The 27,304-nt window shown below is 51.7% G+C and overlaps 4 long non-coding RNA genes across 7 annotated transcripts; all 4 read right to left on the reverse strand.

Annotated features, from left to right (window-relative positions):
* Window positions 1–3,939: 3,939 nt before the first annotated feature.
* Window positions 3,940–9,647, reverse strand: LOC148054375 (uncharacterized). Its single transcript, XR_015707242.1, has 2 exons — window positions 7,505–9,647; window positions 3,940–7,060 (listed from the first exon to the last, which is right to left on the reverse strand). It is a non-coding gene; the product is annotated as an uncharacterized LOC148054375 (long non-coding RNA).
* Window positions 9,648–12,652: 3,005 nt separating this feature from the next.
* On the reverse strand, window positions 12,653–16,362 carry LOC148054376 (uncharacterized). 4 transcript variants are annotated; one of them, XR_015707239.1, is made up of 4 exons: window positions 16,269–16,362; window positions 15,399–15,457; window positions 14,440–14,539; window positions 12,653–13,908 (listed from the first exon to the last, which is right to left on the reverse strand). It is a non-coding gene; the product is annotated as an uncharacterized LOC148054376 (long non-coding RNA). The 4 variants fall into 4 exon arrangements; XR_015707238.1 differs by having other exon boundaries at window positions 14,440–15,457; XR_015707241.1 differs by having other exon boundaries at window positions 12,653–13,911; window positions 14,440–15,457.
* Window positions 16,363–20,501: 4,139 nt separating this feature from the next.
* Window positions 20,502–22,184, reverse strand: LOC148054377 (uncharacterized). The gene is made up of 2 exons (XR_015707178.1): window positions 21,144–22,184; window positions 20,502–20,943 (listed from the first exon to the last, which is right to left on the reverse strand). It is a non-coding gene; the product is annotated as an uncharacterized LOC148054377 (long non-coding RNA).
* Window positions 22,185–24,925: 2,741 nt separating this feature from the next.
* On the reverse strand, window positions 24,926–27,304 carry LOC148054378 (uncharacterized). Its single transcript, XR_015707184.1, has 3 exons — window positions 26,169–27,304; window positions 25,543–25,638; window positions 24,926–25,444 (listed from the first exon to the last, which is right to left on the reverse strand). It is a non-coding gene; the product is annotated as an uncharacterized LOC148054378 (long non-coding RNA).

Here is a 27,304-nt window from a genome sequence, read left to right on the forward strand (position 1 = left end):
CCTCCGCCCTCCCACGGCAAAGCTCCGCCCCCCGCAGCAAAGCTCCGCCCCTGAGACAGCGCGCATGCCCTGGTCAAGCTCCGCCCTCACGCGGCAAAGCTCCGCCCTCACCCGGCAAAGCTCCGCCCCCCCCGCGGCAAGGCTCCGCCCCCGACGCATCGCGCATGCGCTGGTCAAGCTCCGCCCTCACCCGGCAAAGCTCCGCCCTCACCTGGCAAGGCTCCGCCCCCCCCGCGGCAAAGCTCCGCCCCCGAGGCAGCGCGCATGCGCGGCAAAGCTCCGCCTTTCACATCAAAGCTCCGCCCCCACGGCAAAACTCCGCCCCACGACAGCGCGCATGCGCCGGTTAAGCTCCGCCCTCACACGGCAAGCTCCGCCCACCCGCGGCAAAGCCCCGCCCTTCAGAGCAAAGCGCCGCCCCCCCCTCGGCAAGGCTCCGCCCCCGAGACAGCACACATGCGCCAGTGAAGCTCCGCCCTCGCACGGCAAAGCTCCGCCTTACCACCGCTAGGCTCCGCCCCCCCGCGGCTAAGCTCCACCCCAACACAGTGCGCAGGCGTGGTCTCCAGGGGCGGGGCCTGTCGCTAGGGGTGGTGCCCTTCCCCTGCCCGGGGGCATCCAGGGGCGGGGCCCGTCGCTAGGGGCGGGGCCGCTCCACACCAGGACCGGGGCAGTCGGCGGGGCGGGGCTGCAGCGGAGGCGGACGCCGCGGGGCGGGGCTGCAGCGGAGGCGGACGCCGCGGGGCGGGGCTGCAGCGGAGGCGGACGCGGCAGTGCTAGCAGCGGCAAGCGCCTCCCGTGCGGCGAGAGCGGCGCTTCCTTACCGGGAGGCAGCAACGGCTGCGGCGGCAGCACCCCGCGGCCACCGCGCTGTCGCATGCCCGTTACCGGCCACCGGCACCGGCGACCACGGGGACGCCACCGCCCCTGCGCGGCTCCCGCCCTGCAGTACCCGCTTTTGGCCGCCAGGCGGCAGCACCACACCAAGCCCGGCGCTCCGACCGCGCCCCGCGGGGAGAAAGGACTCGCCCCCCGGCCCGCCTGGGGCCGCCCGCAGCCGCCGCCGCCGCCGCCGCCGCCGCCGCCTTACGGGGGGCGGGGGGTGTCACAAGCCTCGCCCTTCTCTGCCCCTGCTCCCGCTCACAGCCCACGCAGCCACAGCCATCGCCTCGCCACCAAAAAGCACCCAAGCGGCTCGAGCATTTCAGTCCTCTGCACTTGACAGCTTGCAGCGGCTGCTGGCCCTTTCTCTCCGCGCCCCCCACCCCAGCACCCAGCCGGGGGACGCAGCACAGGGAACCTGGTCAATACCTTTGCCTTGCCTCGGCTTTTTTGCCCCCAGAAAAAGCCCCCGGGAGTGCTGGATTCATCTGCATGTGGCATCAGGGGTGGGAGAGTGACACCAGCGAGTCAACAGACCCTGGAGAGATTTTAGGAAAAAAAAAAAAAAAAAAAAAGAAAAAAAAAAGAAAATAAAAGCGACACCGATGGCATCCTCAAGGCACTGAAAGCTGCTTTGCGTCAGAGGGGCAGCTACGATTATCAGGAAGCGGTGCATGCGAGCAGACCACGGGCAAGCGCGCGATCTGCGAGCGAGCGATACGCTGGCGCCCCTCGGGCTCTGCTGCGGTGCCCGCCCTCTGCTCATCCTGCACACGCACCGGGCTTCCCGCGCAGGGCTTGCCGCTTAAACAAGACGCTGCGCCATGTTACTTACCGCCCTGCCCTGCGGCGTGCAAAGGAATGAGACGTGAAACAGGGAAAGCAAAGGGGCACGGCGGCCCCTCAGCTGGCCGCACCAGACGGCCGTAGAGCCCTGCCAGTTCCCTCGCTGCTCTGGACGGCAGCGCAGCTCCGCGCTCCCTGCCGCTCCCGCCAGCACGCGCGGCGCCCGCGCTTGGCCGCCTGCAGCGCGCGAGACTCGGGAGGCTGGAGGGGCCGCTCGCCTCCTTCGGCTGCTTCATTTGCCGCCTTAAAACAATCGCTTCCACGCTCCGTTTCTTCATTTGAGACCCCTCTCCACATCTCCTGGCCTGCAAGCCATTTGCAGCAAGCAACACGGCTGAAATCCTGTGCTGCTAGACACCTAGCTGTCATCTTGCTCCCACGCCCAAAGGCTTTGGGAACCTGAACCCCCTGCTTGGTTGGGCATCGAGACTGCGAGGCGAGAAACACGCCTGGACTCCACCAAGCCAGGCGCCTGCCACATCGCTCAGCACGGTGCTACGCGGCTGCCTGACCGACACCTTCTGCCGCTAAAACCAGAGCGCGGTTCCCTTCTGAAGAGTCACCGGCAGCGCGGAGAGTCCCTCGCCTTTCCCTGCGCCAGGTCCCCCGGGAACAGCGTCTCAGTCGGACTGGAGCGTGCAGCAGCCTCCGGTCGTCCCAGCCCCTCGCCCGTCCAGAAAGCGCCTGCCTGTAGCAGCGGCAGAACCGCTGCTGCCCAGAGGGGAAAGGAATGGCTCGGGGCAAAGCTCCCCAGGCTGCCCGTGTCCCGTGCGGAGCTGGGGGTCCAGAAGCAAAGGAGCTATGGGAGGGGGGAGCAGGGGAGCGGGGGCACGAGACTGGAGGGCAGGGGACGCGGGGGGCACGTCACGGGGAAAAAAAAAAACCCGCACGGGGGGAAAAACCTTGTGTGGGGGGACGTTTGGGTGGAGAGCACTTGGGAGGGCGCAGAGACAGGCAGAGGAGGACGGGGGGCGGAGACGGACACGGACGGACAGCGGCTGTGTGTGGGTAGAAAGGTGCACGGGGGGACACGGGTGGGGATGACCTACACCAGGGGGTCCGCCCGGCATAATCCACAGCAGATAACTCACCTGGGATAAGCCGCAACGGATAGTCCGCTCCGGAGAAGGAATCCACGCCAGATAATCCCCAGCAATGCCCCTCAAACTGCCAGCGGTTCACCCCAAATTGGGCCCAAATTGGTGCGGGTTTTGCGTTTGGGTTTTTTGGTTTGTTGGCTTGTTTTTTTGTTGTTGTTCTTTTTTGTTTTTTCTTTTACATCATACAAAACTTGGGGGTTTCTGCTTTTCAAAACTATTCAGTTCTGGGGTTTTCCGGCGCTTTTCCACATCATAACAATGGGTCATTTTTGGTTTTCTGCGTTAAAATGGGGGGGGGGGGGGGGGGGGGCGCGCGCGCTTGCTTTCCAGCTGCACAAATCCAGGCGGAATCGGCTTTCCTGGGAGCCCCAAACCGTGTTGCTCTTGGATATTTTGCTCTTGGACTTGGATATTTTGACACTTTGGTATCTTAGACTTCGGTATCTACTTACAATTCTGTCTATTTAGACTTAGTTATCTGTTTACACTTCCATAGAACCTTTGCTTCCATTACACAGACGACCTACTTTGGCTTACTCGGTGACACACGGTAAGCGTAGATACCTCTACCTATCCAGACTTTCTTCTGTTTTAAATTCCTTCATCTACATCATCTCTTTTTGCGTTTTAAACTCCTTTATTTCTTCACATATAGACAAGTTCTTTTTTATTTTAAAACCCTATCTATCTCCATTTAGATTTTTTAATAATTTCTAGAACGTAGCAGGTACAGGTTTGTATTTTGAAATCCTTTTCTCTCTCTCTCTCTATAGAAATGAATATTATTTTTCAATATATATATATATATATAAAGGCGAGAGATTTTCCTCTACTGCAATGCCTCGCACCCGTATTTCCAGTTTTTAACATTTTTAATCACACACACACACACGAGTTTTCAGGCATTTTGGGGCTGTGACCCCCCCTCCTCTGGGGGGGAACCTCCCCGTGACACCTTCATCCCCCACTCACCTGCTCCTCTGTTTCATCATCACACCCCCCGCCCCCAGGGACGTTGGGGTGCCCCAAATGACATCATCACCCCCCAGGCCCCTCCAACACTTTTTCATCACCCCCCCCAAAAAAGGCACAAAACAAGGAAAACAGCCCCGACCGGCAGCTCGCTACTTTAATAATGCCGTTTACATATGTAGGCGCCCCCCCGAAAAGGGGAGCTCCGCCAGAGAAATAAAATGGGGGCAGCCCCCCCCAGCCCCTGTCCCGCAAGCCGGCGGCTGCCCCACGCCGCGGGGGGAGCCTGCCAGGGGACGGTGACGCACCTCTCGCTCAGGCTCTGCTCTGCCGTGCTCCCCCTCCGTTCCCGCGCTGGGACGGGCTCCCCGGGGCAGCGAACCTCCCCGCTCCCTCTTGGCCCGGCACTCTCCCCACCAGACAGCCCTCGCTGACGCACCCGCGGGGCACCCGCCGGAGACAGAGCCAGGAGCCTCCAGGCACGGGGCCGGCCCCTTACCCTCGGGACGCTTCACGACCAGCAGGCCAACCTGGGCCGGGGGGGACCTAGCGAGCATCACGAGACGCCTGCAACGAGACACCTGAAAAACAAAAATCCCAAGCGATATTTCCGCATGTGAAAAAAATAGCACAGCAGCGAGTAGAGGAATTCAGTCGGAGCAAGGGAGAGGAGAGCAGTTGAGCTCAAGGAGGATTCGAGGTAAGCAGGTCAGCTCAAAACACAAGACGTCCTTTAAAAGCTAGAGCGACCTGAACGCTTCCAATCAGCATGAAGACTAACCGGTACGATTCCAAACACGTTCTTCGCGTAAAAGTACGCGCTCTTGCCGGCGTTGGAAAACGTCTCGCCCCTTCCTTACGGCACGGCTGCAGGGAGACAACCCTGCGAGGCTGCAGGACAAGGGCGTACCGCAATCAGAATCTACGCTTACAGATCCGCCGCAACAGCTACGGTCCTCGCGCTCCTGCGCATCTTGCTGGCTCGGTCGATAAAGCTGGAAGCGAAGCGTAACGCTTTCGAGGGTAAAAGGAAAACCAGAGGACAAATCGCAGCAATTCGCTTCCTACTAAAAAAGCTGTGCGTGTGCTTACAGACATCCAATAAAAATACTTCTACTGGAGAAGGGCTGGATTTTCCTTTTGCGTTAATTTAACTTGCACAGCTGTGAATCGATACCAGCAGATTATCTGTCTCCAAGATACGCAGTTATCATTTGACCAGGGTTTTTTTGCGCCTTACGTCATTAGGAGCGACATCTGGCCAGCCGCGCTGCCCGAGAGAGATGCTACTGAACTGCCAGGGAAACGCACCCTTGAAAGCCAGACAGAAAGAAAAGTACTTCAGAGCACTCCGTCAAACGAGCGGGGGGGGGGGGGAAAACCCGTAACGTTCAGTTGCCTCTCCTGGTCAACGTTTAGAACAAATACCTAACGGCTCAAATACACCTAAGCAATTGTACGCCACAGCTAGTTGGCAGTTGCAGGTGAAACAATGCAAGGCAGTTTGTATAGACAATTTTAACTTTTTTTTTCTTCCTAAAGTTACATCTAGGGTAGAAAAATCAGTGAGAGAAGAGATCCCCCATACGGTTTTACTTTGCGGGCGGAATCCAATCCCCGGGGCTGCAATGCCTAAGGCTACCAGAAAGGACCGGCAGATTTGCTAACGCTTTTGGCTGCACCGAAGCACGCAGAGGAACGCGTGTTGATGACATCTCGGCTGTTGCAACTGAGAACCAGCGATGCCATCGACTTCCGGAAGACGTGCTGTGCTCGGCTCTTTGGAAGCAAACGGACTTTTCTTTCTTTTTTTTTTTTTTTTCTTTTTTTTTTTTAAGAGAGCGGAAAGTCTCGCTGCTGCTGACTTCTACTGCCAAGCGCATCATCTCTGAAGATCCCCACTCTGATGGGGAGTTCATAAAACACACTTTCTCTCTTTGAATGAGAAAGACTTCCATTCTGGAAAATCTCTTTCCAACTGAAGTAAGAAACCACACGCTGTAGGTTAAGGAAAAAGGACGCTGCCGAAGCAGTAACTCACCGAAACCACGTCAGGACTCGCTGTCGCTACTTACAAGGCTGGCAATGCTTCTCGGGAAAGCGACGCCGATTCCTCCTCTTTTGTCCACGTCTCTCCTTGGACCTGGATCGCTTTTAGTATGGGTGCCAGTATCTCAGTAAGCTTTTCAAGTACTACTCTAAGATATTTTCAAAACTTACTGACTGAAAAAGCACACAACAGACGATCCCTCAGAAACATCTGTAACGCGACGCTTCCCGGACACGTCCGCGCTTTAAGCTACGACGGCAAGATAAGCAGGGCTCAAGAAACGCCATGCCGATGAGGCGACGCGTTCGAGACCCTCGGGAGGCTTACCGAGGGGCCCCATGATCACCAAGAGCTACGGAAACATCAAGACCCGAGAAAGCCAGGGTACGAGACACAGAAGACAGACTACGCAAAAGCAGAACACACAGACACAGGATGGAACCGCCCTGCCCAGCCAACGTCAGCAGCGTGCTAAGAACAGTAACCCGGTCCTTTTCCCTTCCCAAAGGAGACTGCTCCTGGACAGGCCTCTCCCCGACACCAACTTTATAACCCCTCCCTGCAATTCCTATCCTTGATACCTCCTCAGCCCTGACCCCGCAACTGAGCTTTCAGAGGGCCAGGGATCTGAATCCACCCTCAAAAAAGAAAAAAAGAAAACCACCACACACCTAACTAGAACATTCCTGCACTCGCTCAGTTCCTCTTCATCATCTCAAAAAAAACCAAAAAAACAAAAAACAAAAAAACCCAAAACCTCCCAACCCAAAAACCCACAGCACACTAACAAACTAAAACACAGTGCTGGTATTCAGCATCGGTCTGGTTACTGCCAACCGCTTCTGCGACACCCTCCTCCTCAAAAGCACCGCACCGCTCTGCTCCCCTGCTCCACGCCTGTTCTCAAGAAAGATGCTGCGGCTGTCGCTCGGTGCGCCTAGGATGCCAGGAGACACAAAGTTCCCGTGGCGCTCGGGTGAAATAGCCAGCCCCGTGTGCCTCCCCTCTACCACCCAGCTCACCTCAACTTCTCAGCCGATTCTCAAGGCAGCCAGCACAGCTCCCACAAAACCAAACGGGAAATGATTAACCAACATGCCATTTCATACTTTACTATTAAACGACGACCCGGCTGACAACCACCTCGCCTCCTCCAGCCGCTCCTCAGCGGGAAGCGACGCCCCCTCCGAGGCTGTTAAAAGGGAGGACCCTAAGGAAAGAGAACAACTCCTTGAAAACTAAAGACAGGGAACGGGATAAAAGCAAAAAAAAGTCAATAATGACGGGAATTAGGGCAACAAAGAGAAAAAAATGAAAACCGGGGACAGTGAACTAAAAGAGAGACGTAGGAAGACAACTGAAAAAGCAAAGGTACTAATAGAGACAAGGAAGAATTAAAAAAGGGAAACGGCAAACGGAATACAAGTAGACAGAAGCTTTTGTCGTGGTTTAACCCCAGCCAGCAGCTAAGCACCACACAGCCGCTACGGGGGAGAAAATTGGAAGGGTGGAAGTCAGAACACTCGTGGGTTAAAGGAAGAACAGTTTAACAATTGAAGGAAAAGACAACAGAATAGTAGTAATAGTACTAGTAGTAATAATAATAAACCAATAACAGTATACAAAGCAAGCGATTCACTCTACAGGTGCTCACCACTCGCCGACCGATGCCAAGCACGTCCCCGAGCAGCGATCGCTGACTCCTGGCCAACGACCCCCCGTTTCCCTACCGAGCGTGACGTCACACGGGAGGGAACAGCGCTTCGGCCGGCGCGGGTCAGCTGAGCTGGCTGTGGCGCCTCCCAGCTTCTGGCGCACCGGGCAGAGCACGGGAAGCTGAAAGGTCCTTGAGCGGTCTAAGCGCTACTTAGCGACAAACAAAACGTCAGTGCGTTACCAACATTGTTCTCATCCTCAATCCAAACCGCAGCACTCTGCCAGCTACTTGGCCCAGCCCCGTCTTCGCTTCATGGGTCCCACCTGGGCTGCCCTAGCTGGAACCCATCAGGAACTGAGGCCATCACCCCAGCCCCACAGCACATCACTGCGTCCCCTGGACCCAACCGCAGCCGCTCACCCAGAGGCCAGGGGCTGGAAACACATCTGGGGTCACAAAGGAGGCAGCAAATGTTTGTTCCTTCACGCCCATCAGAAATCCCAGCAATGAGCTGGTTACGAGGCTTGGTGCCCAAAGGCAGCGGGACAGAGGGAAAAGAGGGACGAGGAAAGCAGAAGGAAGGATGGAGGGAGGTAGAGAAGAGGGGTAGGACAGGGAGCCAGAAAACGGGATACTGGGAACAAGAGAGGGACGGGGAACCGCACAAGGGTGTTGAGAGAGAGAGAAATGGAGTGCAGCGAGGAGGAGGATGGGGAGATCCCACAGGAACAGGGAGCAACAGGGGGCAGGGGAGAGAGACAGAAGGGACCGAGCGGGACAACAGGAACAGCAGAGAGGGACAGAGAGAATAAGAGACACGCAGGCAGCGGCGGGGCGGGGCGGATAGAGGGAAGTACAAAAGGGGGAAAAAGCAAAAAGAATTAAAAAAAAGTGACAGGAAGTTGGATAGAGGCAGTCATAGAAATAGAAATTAAAAAGCAACAAACATAGGCAAGAATTAAAAATTAGAGAATGTAAGACAGAGCGAGAAATAGAAAGGGAACAGGACAGAGAGGCAGGAAATGTAAAAAATTGTTAGAGAGAGACAGATTTGAAAGGGAAAATAAAAAACAATGGAGTACAGGAAACACAGGAAAGAAAAATGGGACAGGGAACTAGATAAATGGAGACATAGAAATAAGACGTTAAAAGCAACATGGTACGTGACAGGAAAGTATTAAGAATAAGGGAAAGGGAACTAGATAAATGGAGACATAAAAAGAAAATTTTAAAAGCGACAGGGTAAGGAAAACCAGAAAAAATTAAAAACAGGGAGAGCAAACTGCGTAAAAGATGAGAGAGAGAAAAATTCAAAAAGGATGGGACAGGAAAGAATTAAAAAACAGGGATAGGGACCTTGATAAAAGTAGACCTAGAAGGAAACTTGAAAATGCCAAGAGGTACAGCACAGTCAGCAAAGAACTAAAAACAGGGACAGCAAACCAGATTACATATGGAAACAAAATTTTAAAAGCCGAGGGATAAAGAGAGGGGAAAATGAAAAAAATAGAGATGGCAATCTAAATAGAGACATACGAAGAAAAGAGATGAAGTGAAGCACAGGCTGGAGGACAGACAGGAAAGCATTAACAAATAAGCGCATTGGATGGGATAAAATTAGACATCGGAAAAATAAAAGCCACGTCTCTTAGGAAAGACAAGAAAAAACTACCAAATAAAGAAAGGGGGACAAAGAGAGAGACGCATACAAAGTAAATTTTAAAAGCAACGGGGTACGCAACAGACCAAAAACTATTAAAAAGTAAGGATAGGGAGCTTGATCAAAGTAGATGTAGAAAGAAAATTTCAAAAGCAACTGGGTAGAGGACAAACAGAAAGAAAATTAAACACAGAGGCAGCAAACGAGATAAAAGTAGACATAGAAACAAAAAATTTTAAAGCCGAGGTACTAAGACAGGAAAGAATTAAAGAAATAGCAACAGCGAACCAAACAAATGCAGAGAGACAGAAATTGTAAAAAGCGACCGCGCTAAGGAAAGATGAGAAATAATTAAAAAATAATGACAGTGAACGGAATAAAGGTAGAAAATTTTTGAAGCAACAGAGTTTAGGGAAATAGAGGAAAAAATTTAAAAGTAGGGGCACTGAACTGAAACGGGGACATAGGAAGAAAATTGAAAATCAAAGGCACTAAGGAAATAATTAAAAATAAAGACATCGAAGGGAAAAATGTAGACAGGGAAAGAACGTTTTAAAAGTGATGGGTATGAGGGAAATAAAGGGAAAAAAATTAAAAGATAGGGACAGCGAACTAAAACAGATGCGGAAAGAAAATTTAAAAAGCAACGGCACGAATGAAAGAAAAAGAAATAATTTTTTAAACAACAGCAAAGGGAATAAAAGTGGGCATAGAAAGAACATTTAATAAGCAGAGGGGAACTAGGGGAATAAAGGGGAAAAATTGAAAAATAGGGACAGCAAACTCAGAGATGGAGAAAGAACATTGAAAAAGCGAGGGCACTAAGGACAGACAAGAAATTATGAAAAGAAAAGACAGCAAAATAAAGACTGCAAAGGGAATAAACGTAGACAATTTTAAAAGCGACAGGGATTAGGGAAATAAAGGGAAAATTATGAGATAAAGGAGAGCAAACTAAAACAGAGATGTAAAAATAAAATTTTTAAAGTGACGGCACTAAGACAAGAAATTATTAAAAAAATTCAAAGGTAATAAAAGTAGGCATAGAAAGAAGATTTAATAAGCAGAGGGGAATTAGGGAAACAAAGGAAAAAATTATGAAATAGGGACAGTGAACTAAAATAAATGCAGAAAAAAACTCTAAAAAGCAAGGGCACTAACAAAAGACAAGAAATTATTAAAAGACAAGACAGCAACATAAAGACAGTGAACGAGGTAAAAGTAGAAAAATCTGAAAAGCAAGGGGGATTAGGGAAATAAAATGGAAAAATTTAAAAATAGGGACTGAACTAAAACAGAGATGTAGAAAGAAAATTAAAAGCAAAGGCACTAAGGCAAGACAAAAAATAATTTAAAAATAAAGACGGCCAACAGAATAAAAGTAGACAGAAATATTAGAAGCAAATAGAATTAAGGAAATAAAGAAAAAAATAATAGCGACGTTAAACTACAACAGGGAAGTAGAAAGAAACAAAATCTAAAAAATGATGGCAAAGAAGCAAGAAAAAAAATCATTTTTAAAAGACAGTGAAGGGGAAAAAAGTAGGCATAGAAAGAACTTTTAAAAAGTGAGAAGGATTCAGGAAATCAAGGGAAAAACTAAACAATAGGGACAGAAAACTAAGATGGAGACGTGGAAAGAAAATTGAAAAAGCGACAGCACTAAGGAAAGACAAGAAATAATGAAAAAATAAAGGTAGACAAATAAAGACTGTGAATGGGGTAAAAGTAGACCAAAAAATATTAACAAGAAAGGTGATTAAGAAAATAAGGAAAACATTAAAAAATAGTAGCATCGAACTACAAAAGAGACATAGAAAGAAAATTTTAAAAAGGAGATTGCACTAAAGAAAAAAAATAAAAAATACGAACGAGATAAAAGTAGAAAATATTAAAAACCGAAGGATTAAGAGAGAAAAAAACCTAAAAAATTGAAATGGCGAAATAAAAGGCATACATAGATACAAAATTTTAAAGGCAGCGGCACCAAGGAAAGAGAAGAAATAATTAAAAAATAAAGGCATCAAAAGTAAGAAAAGTAAGCATAGAAAGAACATTTTAAAAGGGGGCGATAAGGGAAAAATTAAAACATAGAGACAGCAGGCTAGAACAGATTAAAATAGAACATCTAAAAAGCAAAGGAACTAAAGAAAGGCAAGAAGTAATTAAAAGAACAGCATAATAAAGACTGGGAACGGCATAAAAGAAAATTTTAAAAACTAACGGGGATTAGAGAAATAAATGGAAAAATTAAAAAATAGTGGCAGTGAACTTAAAGAGATGGAGAAGGAAAATTTAAAAAGTGAGGGCACTATGGAAAGACAAGAAATAATTAAAACATAAATACAGGGAAATAATGACAGCTACTGGAACAAAAGGAGACAGAAAACTTTAAAAGAAACTGTGATTAAGGAAATAAGGATAACATTCAAAAATAGCATCACTGAACTAAAATGGAGGTGATGAAAGAAAATCTAAAAAGCGATAGCACTAAGGAAAGACAAGAAAGGACAATCAAAAACTAAGAGCAGCAAACGGGATAAAAGTAGAACATTTTAAAAGCCAAAGGACGGAGAAAGGAAAGAACTAAAAAATAGCAGCAGTGAACTACAATGCAGAAATAAAAAAAAAAATGCACTAAGGAAATACAAGAAATCATTCAAAACTACAGATGGTGAACAGGAGAAAAGTGGGCAGAGAAAGAAAATTTGCAAAGCCGTGAGCATTAGGGAAAAGAAGGGGAGGGAACTAAAAACTAGGGACAGCAAACGAAAGGCAGAGCAAGAAAATTTAAAACGGGAGGGCCCCAAGGAAAGACAAGAAATAATTAACTAGAGCACAATAAAGACAGCAAAGGGGATAAAAGGAGACAGAAAATTTAAAAGCAATGGAGATTAAAGCCATATTGAGCAAATGAAAAAACGGCGATGGCAAACTATAAGGAAAATAAGGAAAAAATGAATCGAAACTGTGAACTAAAAGAGAGATGTAGAATTAAAAAATTGTAAAAGCAATGGCAGTAATGAAAAACAAGAAAAAATAATTAACATCTCATGACAGCAAAGGAGATAAAAGTAGAAAATTTTAAAAACCAATGATCAAGATTAAGAAAGGAAAAAAGGAAAACCCAAATATTAAGATTAAGAAAGGAAAGCACTAAAAAATAGTGACAGCTAACTACAACACAGACATAAATAGAAATTTTAAAAAGCAAAGGCACTAAGGAAAGACAAGAAATCATTAAATAATAAAGACAGTGAACAGGATAAAAGTAGGCATAGAAAGAAAACTAAAAGAAAAAGAAAACAAACTAAGAGAGAGCTGTGGAAAGAAAATTTTAAAAGGTAGGGCACTAAGGAAAGACAAAAAAATAATTAAAGATAAACACATCAAAATAAAGACAGGAAATGGTATAAAAACAGACAAACTTTTAAAAGCAATGGTGATTAAGGAAATAAGGAAAAAATTTTAAAATCCCATTGGTGAACTAAAATGGAGATGGAAAAGAAGATTTAAAAAGTGATGGCACTAAGGAAAAACAAGAAAGAATAATTAAAAATTAATGACAGCAAACAAGATGCAAGTAGAAATTTTAAAAGCCAAAGGATTAAGAGAGGAAAGCAGTACAAAGTAGCAACATTGAACTACAATGCAGACATAGACAGAAATTTTTAAAAGCGACAGTGCTAAGGAAAGACAAGAAATCATTCAAAATAAAGACAGTGAACGGAATAAAAGGAGGCATAGAAAGAAAACTTAAAAAGCAATCAGCATTAGGGACAGTGCACTAAAACAGAGATGCAGAAACAAAATTTTAAAAAGCAAGGGCACTAAGGAAAGACAAGAAATAATTGGGAAAATTAAAAAACAGGACATCAGGAAGTGATTTAAAAACCCGCATCGGTGAACTAAAACGGAGACGGAAAAAACGGAAAAAGACAGAAAATTATTTTTGAATCATTTATATAATACAGCAGATATAGGTTTGTATTTGGAAATCCTTCTTTTTATATATATATATATATATATATATGAATTCTGTATATATACATATGAATATTATTTATTTATATATATATATAAAGGCGAGAGATTTTTCTCTACTGCAATGCCTCACACCCGTATTTACAGTTTTGAACGTTTTTAATCACACACACGAATTTTCGAGGCTGATTCCTCCTCTTTTGTCCACGTCTCTCCTTGGACCTGGATCGCTTTTAGTACGGACGCTAGTATCTCAGTAAGCTTTTCAAGTACTACTCTAAGATATTTTCAAAACTTATTGACTGAAAAAGCACACAGCTTCTATGACGAAAACAAAGCCTGTTTCTTCTGAACGCCTGAACTCTTACAAACGGCGTCTTTCCTCTTTTAGGACGCAATTATTGTCCCCGATATCATTTCCTAGTAAGCGCACAGAAACAGAAGATTGCGCTTTCAGGAAGGCAAAATAAACGGAGGGAAGTCGGCTTTGCACAGGCAGAACACGCTCCAGCGCAGACCTTCTTTTCCTTTTAGGATCTGCGTTAAAATAGCTCCTAGAAAAACTACAGAAGGAAGGAGAGCTGGCGCATTCTTGACGTTAACTTGGAAGTCCATGCTACAAGCGCCTTAGGAAAAACGCGGACACGCATCGCGGACGCACCTTGTACTCGCAGACCGCTACGCAGCCTTTCCGTCCGTCTTGCGCTTTCACGGCAGAAGAAAGGGCGACCACGGTGAAACGGCGGCAGCTGACACTCTGCTGAGAGAGGAAAAAAAAACTGTAGCATAAAGCTGGGGAGGAGTCCCAAGCTGCCCGGTTTTGTGAAGTCTTGCAAAGGCTACAGCCGAGCAAAGGAAAAAATAGCCGTTTGGAACATATTGCCAAACAACATTCGGCAATAAAACTCGGAGGCGTTTGACACGCGCCCAGTTTTTGGTAACTTGCTATTTGCTTCCTGTTATCGTTGTTCTTCCTTCAGAACCTCTACTTGGAGCCAACTTCTTTGCTATCCGTTCAAGCGTTTCCCTTCCTGGTATTACTAGCACACGGGCCCAGGCAAGTCCCTGAACTGCTCTTCCGAACTTCTCCAAACGACAATTACAGCCACAAAAGAGGACTTCAAGAGAGGAAAAGGAGAGGCCGGGCAGCAAAAGAGCTCTGCAGGCTGCCACCAGTCAACATTCCACTCTTTTTTTTTTTTTTTTCTTTTAAATACACCCCCCCCCGCCCCCAAATACAAACAAAAAAACCCCATGACCTTGTATTTTTTTTCCTTTGGGAGCTCACCCCTGTCTCAGCACAGTGTCCTCCACAGAGCAGGAAGCGCAGACGATCTGTATCCCGATCTGCACGCGACGAATCCGTGTTCAGAAGAAATAGGCCAGATCTGTAAGACCGGTGTTATTTTGGGGGTTTTAACAATCACAACGCAATTGCATCGACCGACGCGTTTGTGAGAAAACTCCTTAACTTCTAAACGTAGCACCTCCTTGGGTAAAAAAACGTGTGCGAGACTGAAAAAAAGGGATGATTCAGAGCTCCCGCTCACGATGGAGCAGTGGCGAAAGGAATGAAAGTGAAGACAAACAGCAGCAACAGGAAGTGAAATTCGGCTTTAATTCTAGGCACGTGCTTAAGAGACTCGCCAAGCCCACACCTCAATCCTAGGAGCGACTAGCCCTTTTCTGGAAGGACAAACTTTGTTACTTCAAAGTCCTAGACCGAAGGCTCCACGGAACAGAACGTGCACCGAGCCACAGGCCACCGTGCCATCAACGCTCTGATGGCAAAGAAAAACCAAGGAAAACTAAAGTTTAAAGATCGGTTTCCATCGCGTTTCATTCCTTACGTTTCCACTGGCACCTAGGTGCTCCAAAATGAACTCTACTGACCCCGCATGTTACTAACAATTTAGTTCTGCGTATCAAAACAACAGGCTATTTCCAGCTCGCCCATCAAAGTAGCACGACCGACCAGAAGAGAAACACCGGACCCTAAAGAAGGGAACAGGCAGCTCTTCATTTCTCCTAGAGGAAAGTCTGTTCTTTTGCCCGGAAGGCAAACAGCCGAAACTGCCAAGGGAGCACTGCAGGAACGCGGCGCGCTCTCTCAGCTGCAATTTGTCATCGGCTTTTCGGCACGGGCAGCGGCTTTGCCTTTCCTCTGGCTTTGATGTGGCGCCCCTGGAGCGTCCTTGACCCGGCAAGGGTTTCTCCCCGCTCCCGCAGCCCCAGACACGCGATTACCTGAGCGCCGAGCGGAATCACCCACGCGGGATTTTCTTCCCGGGACGCAGAAGGTGACGCTGGGAAAGGAGGAGGCAAAAAAGGAAGCGGTTTGTCCGGCAGCCACGGCCCTAGAAACTACACCTCCCGGCATGCCCCGGGGAACCAACGTGGCCGACCAAAAGCCCCGGATGCCAGGGGACGCAGCCCTCCGTGCTTTGGGATCCTGCGGGGACACCGTTCACCGCGCCGCCGCCGCACGTGGAAGCCCCGCCGAGCCCCCAGCGCGGCTCCGGGCAGCCCCCGCCAACACCTCCGGCTGCCCGCCCCCGCCCGGCGCCGACGCGGCGCGGCACCCCCCCGCCGCCCGGCCCCGGAGCGGCGCGGCTCGGCGCGGCACCCCCGCCGCCCGGCCCCGGAGCGGCGCGGCTCGGCGCGGCGCTCCCCCGCTGCCCAACCCCGGCGCGGCTCGGTGCGGCGCCCCCCCGCCGCCCGGCCCCGGCGGGGCTCGGTGCGGCGCCTCTCCGCCGCCCGGCCCCGGACCGGCGCGGCGCCTGCCCAGCATCGAACCAGTGCGGCTCAGATCGGCGCGGCGGCCCCCCGGCGCCCGCCCGGCCCCGGGCCCGCGCGGCGCCGCTCGGCGCTGCCCCGCCGCCCGGCCCGCACCGGCGCGGCGCCCGCCCAGCATCGAACCAGCGCGGCTCAGCTCGGCGCGGCGCCCCCCGCCGCCCGGCCCCGGAGCGGCGCGGCGCCCCCCCGCCGCCCGGCCCCGGGAAGCCCCACCCGCCCGGCTCCCACACGGCACCGCACCCTCCCCGCTCCGTGCCTCCCGCCGGCCCGGCCGCTCCCCCCCCAGGCACCGCCACCCTTCTCGGGACTTTCCCCGCTCACCTCCTCCCTGCCTGCAGCCGCAGCCGGGCTCCCGCTGGCCCCTCCGCGGGGGGAAGCTCCACCCACGGCGCGATGCCCGCCCCCGATGCACCTCGCATGCGCTGGCGAAGCTCCGCCCTCCCAGCGGAAAACCCCGCCCTCTGCAGCCAAGCTCTGCCCTGCACACAGCACGCATGCACCGGTGAAGCTCCGCCCCCTCGGCAAAGCTCCACCCTCCCATGGCAAAGCTCCGCCCCCCCAGCAAAGCTCCGTCCCCAACTCATCGCGCATGTGCCGATGAAGCTCCGCCCTCTCCCGGCAAAGCTCCGCCCCCCCGCGGCAAGGCTCCGCCCCCGACGCATCGCGCATGTGCTGGTCAAGCTCCGCCCTCACCCGGCAAAGCTCCGCCCTCACCCGGCAAAGTTCCGCCCCCCCGCGGCAAGGCTCCGCCCCCGACGCATCGCGCATGCGCTGGTCAAGCTCCGCCCTCACCCGGCAAAGCTCCGCCCTCACCTGGCAAGGCTCCGCCCCCCCCGCGGCAAAGCTCCGCCCCCGAGGCAGCGCGCATGCGCGGCAAAGCTCCGCCTTTCACATCAAAGCTCCGCCCCCACGGCAAAACTCCGCCCCAAGACAGCGCGCATGCGCCGGTGAAGCTCCGCCCTCACACGGCAAGCTCCGCCCACCCGCGCCAAAGCCCCGCCCCCCCTCGGCAAGGCTCCGCCCCCGAGGCAGCACACATGCGCCAGTGAAGCTCCGCCCTCGCACGGCAAAGCTCCGCCTTACCACCGCTAGGCTCCGCCCCCCCGCGGCTAAGCTCCACCCCAACACAGTGCGCAGGCGTGGTCTCCAGGGGCGGGGCCTGTCGCTAGGGGTGGTGCCCTTCCCCTGCCCGGGGGCATCCAGGGGCGGGGCCCGTCGCTAGGGGCGGGGCCGCTCCACACCAGGACCGGGGCAGTCGGCGGGGCGGGGCTGCAGCGGAGGCGGACGCCGCGGGGCGGGGCTGCAGCGGAGGCGGACGCCGCGGGGCGGGGCTGCAGCGGAGGCGGACGCGGCAGTGCTAGCAGCGGCAAGCGCCTCCCGTGCGGCGAGAGCGGCGCTTCCTTACCGGGAGGCAGCAACGGCTGCGGCGGCAGCACCCCGCGGCCACCGCGCTGTCGCATGCCCGTTACCGGCCACCGGCACCGGCGACCACGGGGACGCCACCGCCCCTGCGCGGCTCCCGCCCTGCAGTACCCGCTTTTGGCCGCCAGGCGGCAGCACCACACCAAGCCCGGCGCTCCGACCGCGCCCCGCGGGGAGAAAGGACTCGCCCCCCGGCCCGCCTGGGGCCGCCCGCAGCCGCCGCCGCCGCCGCCGCCGCCGCCGCCTTACGGGGGGGGGTGTCACAAGCCTCGCCCTTCTCTGCCCCTGCTCCCGCTCACAGCCCACGCAGCCACAGCCATCGCCTCGCCACCAAAAAGCACCCAAGCGGCTCGAGCATTTCAGTCCTCTGCACTTGACAGCTTGCAGCGGCTGCTGGCCCTTTCTCTCCGCGCCCCCCACCCCAGCACCCAGCCGGGGGACGCAGCACAGGGAACCTGGTCAATACCTTTGCCTTGCCTCGGCTTTTTTGCCCCCAGAAAAAGCCCCCGGGAGTGCTGGATTCATCTGCATGTGGCATCAGGGGTGGGAGAGTGACACCAGCGAGTCAACAGACCCTGGAGAGATTTTAGGAAAAAAAAAAAAAAAAGAAAAAAAAAAGAAAATAAAAGCGACACCGATGGCATCCTCAAGGCACTGAAAGCTGCTTTGCGTCAGAGGGGCAGCTACGATTATCAGGAAGCGGTGCATGCGAGCAGACCACGGGCAAGCGCGCGATCTGCGAGCGAGCGATACGCTGGCGCCCCTCGGGCTCTGCTGCGGTGCCCGCCCTCTGCTCATCCTGCACACGCACTGGGCTTCCCGCGCAGGGCTTGCCGCTTAAACAAGACGCTGCGCCATGTTACTTACCGCCCTGCCCTGCGGCGTGCAAAGGAATGAGACGTGAAACAGGGAAAGCAAAGGGGCACGGCGGCCCCTCAGCTGGCCGCACCAGACGGCCGTAGAGCCCTGCCAGTTCCCTCGCTGCTCTGGACGGCAGCGCAGCTCCGCGCTCCCTGCCGCTCCCGCCAGCACGCGCGGCGCCCGCGCTTGGCCGCCTGCAGCGCGCGAGACTCGGGAGGCTGGAGGGGCCGGTCCGCCGAGGGGGCAGCTGAGCCGCTCGCCTCCTTCAGCTGCTTCATTTGCCGCCTTAAAACAATCGCTTCCACGCTCCGTTTCTTCATTTCAGACCCCTCTTCACATCTCCTGGCCTGCAAGCCATTTGCAGCAAGCAACACGGCTGAAATCCTGTGCTGCTAGACACCTAGCTGTCATCTTGCTCCCACGCCCAAAGGCTTTGGGGACCTGAACCCCCTGCTTGGTTGGGCATCGAGACTGCGAGGCGAGAAACACGCCTGGACTCCACCAAGCCAGGCGCCTGCCACATCGCTCAGCACGGTGCTACGCGGCTGCCTGACCGACACCTTCTGCCGCTAAAACCAGAGCGCGGTTCCCTTCTGAAGAGTCACCGGCAGCGCGGAGAGTCCCTCGCCTTTCCCTGCGCCAGGTCCCCCGGGAACAGCGTCTCAGTCGGACTGGAGCGTGCAGCAGCCTCCGGTCGTCCCAGCCCCTCGCCCGTCCAGAAAGCGCCTGCCTGTAGCAGCGGCAGAACCGCTGCTGCCCAGAGGGGAAAGGAATGGCTCGGGGCAAAGCTCCCCAGGCTGCCCGTGTCCCGTGCGGAGCTGGGGGTCCAGAAGCAAAGGAGCTATGGGAGGGGGGAGCAGGGGAGCAGGGGCACGAGACTGGAGGGCAGGGGACGCGGGGGGCACGTCACGGGGAAAAAAAAAACCCGCACGGGGGGAAAAACCTTGTGTGGGGGGGACGTTTGGGTGGAGAGCACTTGGGAGGGCGCAGAGACAGGCAGAGGAGGACGGGGGGGCGGAGACGGACACGGACGGACAGCGGCTGTGTGTGGGTAGAAAGGTGCACGGGGGGGCACGGGTGGGGATGACCTACACCAGGGGGTCCGCCCGGCATAATCCACAGCAGATAACTCACCTGGGATAAGCCGCAACGGATAGTCCGCTCCGGAGAAGGAATCCACGCCAGATAATCCCCAGCAATGCCCCTCAAACTGCCAGCGGTTCACCCCAAATTGGGCCCAAATTGGTGCGGGTTTTGCGTTTGGGTTTTTTGGTTTGTTGGCTTGTTTTTTTGTTGTTGTTCTTTTTTGTTTTTTCTTTTACATCATACAAAACTTGGGGGTTTCTGCTTTTCAAAACTATTCAGTTCTGGGGTTTTCCGGCGCTTTTCCACATCATAACAATGGGTCATTTTTGGTTTTCTGTGTTAAAATGGGGGGGGGGTGTGGGGGGGCGGGGGTGTGGGTGTGTGCGCGCGCGCTTGCTTTCCAGCTGCACAAATCCAGGCGGATTCGGCTTTCCTGGGAGCCCCAAACCGTGTTGCTCTTGGATATTTTGCTCTTGGACTTGGATATTTTGACACTTTGGTATCTTAGACTTCGGTATCTACTTACAATTCTGTCTATTTAGACTTAGTTATCTGTTTACACTTCCATAGAACCTTTACTTCCATTACACAGACGACCTACTTTGGCTTACTCGGTGACACACGGTAAGCGTAGATACCTCTACCTATCCAGACTTTCTTCTGTTTTAAATTCCTTCATCTACATCATCTCTTTTTGCGTTTTAAACTCCTTTATTTCTTCACATATAGACAAGTTCTTTTTTATTTTAAAACCCTATCTATCTCCATTTAGATTTTTTAATAATTTCTAGAACGTAGCAGGTACAGGTTTGTATTTTGAAATCCTTTTCTCTCTCTCTCTCTATAGAAATGAATATTATTTTTCAATATATATATATATATATAAAGGCGAGAGATTTTCCTCTACTGCAATGCCTCGCACCCGTATTTCCAGTTTTTAACATTTTTAATCACACACACACACACGAGTTTTCAGGCATTTTGGGGCTGTGACCCCCCCTCCTCTGGGGGGGAACCTCCCCGTGACACCTTCATCCCCCACTCACCTGCTCCTCTGTTTCATCATCACACCCCCCGCCCCCAGGGACGTTGGGGTGCCCCAAATGACATCATCACCCCCCAGGCCCCTCCAACACTTTTTCATCACCCCCCGCAAAAAAGGCACAAAACAAGGAAAACAGCCCCGACCGGCAGCTCGCTACTTTAATAATGCCGTTTACATATGTAGGCGCCCCCCCGAAAAGGGGAGCTCCGCCAGAGAAATAAAATGGGGGCAGCCCCCCCCAGCCCCTGTCCTGCAAGCCGGCGGCTGCCCCACGCCGCGGGGGGAGCCTGCCAGGGGACGGTGACGCACCTCTCGCTCAGGCTCTGCTCTGCCGTGCTCCCCCTCCGTTCCCGCGCTGGGACGGGCTCCCCGGGGCAGCGAACCTCCCCGCTCCCTCTTGGCCCGGCACTCTCCCCACCAGACAGCCCTCGCTGACGCACCCGCGGGGCACCCGCCGGAGACAGAGCCAGGAGCCTCCAGGCACGGGGCCGGCCCCTTACCCTCGGGACGCTTCACGACCGGCAGGCCAACCTGGGCCGGGGGGGACCTAGCGAGCATCACGAGACGCCTGCAACAAGACACCTGAAAAACAAAAATCCCAAGCGATATTTCCGCATGTGAAAAAAATAGCACAGCAGCGAGTAGAGGAATTCAGTCGGAGCAAGGGAGAGGAGAGCAGTTGAGCTCAAGGAGGATTCGAGGTAAGCAGGTCAGCTCAAAACACAAGACGTCCTTTAAAAGCTAGAGCGACCTGAACGCTTCCAATCAGCATGAAGACTAACCGGTACGATTCCAAACACGTTCTTCGCGTAAAAGTACGCGCTCTTGCCGGCGTTGGAAAACGTCTCGCCCCTTCCTTACGGCACGGCTGCAGGGAGACAACCCTGCGAGGCTGCAGGACAAGGGCGTACCGCAATCAGAATCTACGCTTACAGATCCGCCGCAACAGCTACGGCCCTCGCGCTCCTGCGCATCTTGCTGGCTCGGTCGATAAAGCTGGAAGCGAAGCGTAACGCTTTCGAGGGTAAAAGGAAAACCAGAGGACAAATCGCAGCAATTCGCTTCCTACTAAAAAAGCTGTGCGTGTGCTTACAGACATCCAATAAAAATACTTCTACTGGAGAAGGGCTGGATTTTCCTTTTGCGTTAATTTAACTTGCACAGCTGTGAATCGATACCAGCAGATTATCTGTCTCCAAGATACGCAGTTATCATTTGACCAGGGGTTTTTTGCGCCTTACGTCATTAGGAGCGACATCTGGCCAGCCGCGCTGCCCGAGAGAGATGCTACTGAACTGCCAGGGAAACGCACCCTTGAAAGCCAGACAGAAAGAAAAGTACTTCAGAGCACTCCGTCAAACGAGTGGGGGGGGGGGGGGGAAACCCGTAACGTTCAGTTGCCTCTCCTGGTCAATGTTTACAACAAATACCTAACGGCTCAAATACACCTAAGCAATTGTACGCCACAGCTAGTTGGCAGTTAAAGTTGAAACAACGCCACAGCTAGTTGGCAGTTGCAGGTGAAACAATGCAAGGCAGTTTGTATAGACAATTTTAACTTTTTTTTTTTTCCTAAAGTTACATCTAGGGTAGAAAAATCAGTGAGAGAAGAGATCCCCCATACGGTTTTACTTTGCGGGCGGAATCCAATCCCCGGGGCTGCAATGCCTAAGGCTACCAGAAAGGACCGGCAGATTTGCTAACGCTTTTGGCTGCACCGAAGCACGCAGAGGAACGCGTGTTGATGACATCTCGGCTGTTGCAACTGAGAACCAGCGATGCCATCGACTTCCGGAAGACGTGCTGTGCTCGGCTCTTTGGAAGCAAACGGACTTTTCTTTCTTTTTTTTTTTTTTTCTTTTTTTTTTTTTTTAAGAGAGCGGAAAGTCTCGCTGCTGCTGACTTCTACTGCCAAGCGCATCATCTCTGAAGATCCCCACTCTGATGGGGAGTTCATAAAACACAACTTCTTTGAACGAGAAAGACTTCCATTCTGGAAAATCTCTTTCCAACTGAAGTAAGAAACCACACGCTGTAGGTTAAGGAAAAAGGACGCTGCCGAAGCAGTAACTCACCGAAACCACGTCAGGACTCGCTGTCGCTACTTACAAGGCTGGCAATGCTTCTCGGGAAAGCGACGCCGATTCCTCCTCTTTTGTCCACGTCTCTCCTTGGACCTGGATCGCTTTTAGTATGGGTGCCAGTATCTCAGTAAGCTTTTCAAGTACTACTCTAAGATATTTTCAAAACTTACTGACTGAAAAAGCACACAACAGACGATCCCTCAGAAACATCTGTAACGCGACGCTTCCCGGACACGTCCGCGCTTTAAGCTACGACGGCAAGATAAGCAGGGCTCAAGAAACGCCATGCCGATGAGGCGACGCGTTCGAGACCCTCGGGAGGCTTACCGAGGGGCCCCATGATCACCAAGAGCTACGGAAACATCAAGACCCGAGAAAGCCAGGGTACGAGACACAGAAGACAGACTACGCAAAAGCAGAACACACAGACACAGGATGGAACCGCCCTGCCCAGCCAACGTCAGCAGCGTGCTAAGAACAGTAACCCGGTCCTTTTCCCTTCCCAAAGGAGACTGCTCCTGGACAGGCCTCTCCCCGACACCAACTTTATAACCCCTCCCTGCAATTCCTATCCTTGATACCTCCTCAGCCCTGACCCCGCAACTGAGCTTTCAGAGGGCCAGGGATCTGAATCCACCCTCAAAAAAGAAAAAAAGAAAACCACCACACACCTAACTAGAACATTCCTGCACTCGCTCAGTTCCTCTTCATCATCTCAAAAAAACCCAAAAAACAAAAAACAAAAAAACCCAAAACCTCCCAACCCAAAAACCCACAGCACACTAACAAACTAAAACACAGTGCTGGTATTCAGCATCGGTCTGGTTACTGCCAACCGCTTTTCTGCGACACCCTCCTCCTCAAAAGCACCGCACCGCTCTGCTCCCCTGCTCCACGCCTGTTCTCAAGAAAGATGCTGCGGCTGTCGCTCGGTGCGCCTAGGATGCCAGGAGACACAAAGTTCCCGTGGCGCTCGGGTGAAATAGCCAGCCCCGTGTGCCTCCCCTCTACCACCCAGCTCACCTCAACTTCTCAGCCGATTCTCAAGGCAGCCAGCACAGCTCCCACAAAACCAAACGGGAAATGATTAACCAACATGCCATTTCATACTTTACTATTAAACGACGACCCGGCTGACAACCACCTCGCCTCCTCCAGCCGCTCCTCAGCGGGAAGCTACGCCCCCTCCGAGGCTGTTAAAAGGGAGGACCCTAAGGAAAGAGAACAACTCCTTGAAAACTAAAGACAGGGAACGGGATAAAAGCAAAAAACTTCAATAATGACAGCAATTAGGGCAACAAAGAGAAAAAAATGAAAACCGGGGACAGTGAACTAAAAGAGAGACGTAGGAAGACAATTGAAAAAGCAAAGGTACTAATAGAGACAAGGAAGAATTAAAAAAGGGAAACGGCAAACGGAATACAAGTAGACAGAAGCTTTTGTCGTGGTTTAACCCCAGCCAGCAGCTAAGCACCACACAGCCGCTACGGGGGAGAAAATTGGAAGGGTGGAAGTCAGAACACTCGTGGGTTAAAGGAAGAACAGTTTAACAATTGAAGGAAAAGACAACAGAATAGTAGTAATAGTACTAGTAGTAATAATAATAAACCAATAACAGTATACAAAGCAAGCGATTCACTCTACAGGTGCTCACCACTCGCCGACCGATGCCAAGCACGTCCCCGAGCAGCGATCGCTGACTCCTGGCCAACGACCCCCCGTTTCCCTACCGAGCGTGACGTCACACAGGAGGGAACAGCGCTTCGGCCGGCGCGGGTCAGCTGAGCTGGCTGTGGCGCCTCCCAGCTTCTGGCGCACCGGGCAGAGCACGGGAAGCTGAAAGGTCCTTGAGCGGTCTAAGCGCTACTTAGCGACAAACAAAACGTCAGTGCGTTACCAACATTGTTCTCCTCCTAAATCCAAACCGCAGCACTGTGCCAGCTACTAGGAAGAACCTTAACTCTCTGCCAGCCGAAAGCAGGAGGCTTTGAACAGCAAGGGCGATGGAAGAAATAAGGAAAAACTTAATCAATAGCGACAGGGAGCTCCCTCGGAGAAGGAAAATTTAGAAAGCGAGGGCACTAAGGGAAGAGAAGAAACAATTAAACCCAACTAAACCCCAAGGGGAAAAGTCAACATAGAACACTGAAAAAGCAACAGGGATTAGGGAAATAAATGGGAAAATTAAAAAACAGGACAGCAAACTAAAGGGACGGAGAAGGAAAATTCAAAAAACGAGGGCCCTAAGGAAAGACAAGAAAGAATTAAAACATAAATACAGGGGAATAAAGGCAGCAAAGAGGACAAAAGGAGTCAGGAGAGTGCTTAAAGGAAGCGGCGATTAAGAACATCAGGAAGCGATTTAAAAACCCGCATCGGTGAACTAAAACGGAGACGGAAAAAACGGAAAAAGACAGAAAATTATTTTTGAATCATTTATATAATACAGCAGATACAGGTTTGTATTTGGAAATCCTTCTTTTTATATATATATATGAATTCTGTATATATACATATGAATATTATTTTTATATAAAGGCGAGAGATTTTTCTCTACTGCAATGCCTCACACCCGTATTTACAGTTTTGAACGTTTTTAATCACACACACGAATTTTCGAGGCCGATTCCTCCTCTTTTGTCCACGCCTCTCCTTGGACCTGGATCGCTTTTAGTACGGACGCTAGTATCTCAGTAAGCTTTTCAAGGACTACTCTAAGATATTTTCAAAACTTACTGACTGAAAAAGCACACAGCTTCTATGACGAAAACAAAGCCTGTTTCTTCTGAACGCCTGAACTCTTACAAACGGCGTCTTTCCTCTTTTAGGACGCAACTATTTTCCCGATATCATTTCCTAGTAAGCGCACAGAAACAGAAGATTGCGCTTTCAGGAAGGCAAAATAAATGGAGGGAAGTCGGCTTTGCACAGGCAGAACACGCTCCAGCGCAGACCTTCTTTTCCTTTTAGGATCTGCGTTAAAATAGTTCCTAGAAAAACTACAGAAGGAAGGAGAGCTGGCGCATTCTTGACGTTAACTTTGAAGTCCATGCTACAAGCGCCTTAGGAAAAACGCGGACGCGCATCGCGGACGTACCTTGTACTCGCAGACCGCTACGCAGCCTTTCCGTCCGTCTTGCGCTTTCACGGCAGAAGAAAGGGCGACCACGGTGAAACGGCAGCAGCTGACACTCTGCTGAGAGAGGAAAAAAAACCTGTAGCATAAAGCTGGGGAGGAGTCCCAAGCTGCCCGGTTTTGTGAAGTCTTGCGAAGGCTACAGCCGAGCAAAGGAAAAAATAGCCGTTTGGAATATATTGCCAAACAACATTCGGCAATAAAACTCGGAGGCGTTTGACACGCGCCCATTTTTTGGTAACTTGCTATTTGCTTCCTGTTATCGTTGTTCTTCCTTCAGAACCTCTACTTGGAGCCAACTTCTTTGCTATCCGTTCAAGCGTTTCCCTTCCTGGTATTACTAGCACACGGGCCCAGGCAAGTCCCTGAACTGCTCTTCCGAACTTCTCCAAACGACAATTACAGCCACAAAAGAGGACTTCAAGAGAGGAAAAGGAGAGGCCGGGCAGCAAAAGAGCTCTGCAGGCTGCCACCAGTCAACATTCCACTCTTTTTTTTTTTTTTTTCTTTTAAATACACCCCCCCCCCGCCCCCAAATACAAACAAAAAACCCCATGACCTTGTATTTTTTTCCTTTGGGAGCTCACCCCTGTCTCATCACAGTGTCCTCCACAAAGCAGGAAGCGCAGACGATCTGTATCCCAATTCGCACGCGACGAATCCGTGTTCAGAAGAAATAGGCCAGATCTGTAAGACCGGTGTTATTTTGGGGGTTTTAACAATCACAACGCAATTGCATCGACCGACGCGTTTGTGAGAAAACTCCTTAACTTCTAAACGTAGCACCTCCTTGGGTAAAAAAACGTGTGCGAGACTGAAAAAAAGGGATGATTCAGAGCTCCCGCTCACGATGGAGCAGTGGCGAAAGGAATGAAAGTGAAGACAAACAGCAGCAACAGGAAGTGAAATTCGGCTTTAATTCTAGGCACGTGCTTAAGAGACTCTCCAAGCCCACACCTCAATCCTAGGAGCGACTAGCCCTTTTCTGGAAGGACAAACTTTGTTACTTCAAAGTCCTAGACCGAAGGCTCCACGGAACAGAACGTGCACCGAGCCACAGGCCACCGTGCCATCAACGCTCTGATGGCAAAGAAAAACCAAGGAAAACTAAAGTTTAAAGATCGGTTTCCATCGCGTTTCATTCCTTACGTTTCCACTGGCACCTAGGTGCTCCAAAATGAACTCTACTGACCCCGCATGTTACTAACAATTTAGTTCTGCGTATCAAAACAACAGGCTATTTCCAGCTCGCCCATCAAAGTAGCACGACCGACCAGAAGAGAAACACCGGACCCTAAAGAAGGGAACAGGCAGCTCTTCATTTCTCCTAGAGGAAAGTCTGTTCTTTTGCCCGGAAGGCAAACAGCCGAAACTGCCAAGGGAGCACTGCAGGAACGCGGCGCGCTCTCTCAGCTGCAATTTGTCATCGGCTTTTCGGCACGGGCAGCGGCGTTGCCTTTCCTCTGGCTTTGATGTGGCGCCCCTGGAGCGTCCTTGACCCGGCAAGGGTTTCTCTCCGCTCCCGCAGCCCCAGACACGCGATTACCTGAGCGCCGAGCGGAATCACCCACGCGGGATTTTCTTCCCGGGACGTAGAAGGTGACGCTGGGAAAGGAGGAGGCAAAAAAGGAAGCGGTTTGCCCGGCAGCCACGGCCCTAGAAACTACACCTCCCGGCATGCCCCGGGGAACCAACGTGACCGACCAAAAGCCCCGGATGCCAG

The sequence above is a fragment of the Nipponia nippon genome, unplaced genomic scaffold (assembly GCF_047370975.1).
Source record: "Nipponia nippon isolate SJK-2023a ecotype South Korea unplaced genomic scaffold, ASM4737097v1 scaffold_30, whole genome shotgun sequence".
In the NCBI taxonomy this organism is placed as follows: Eukaryota; Metazoa; Chordata; class Aves; order Pelecaniformes; family Threskiornithidae; genus Nipponia; species Nipponia nippon.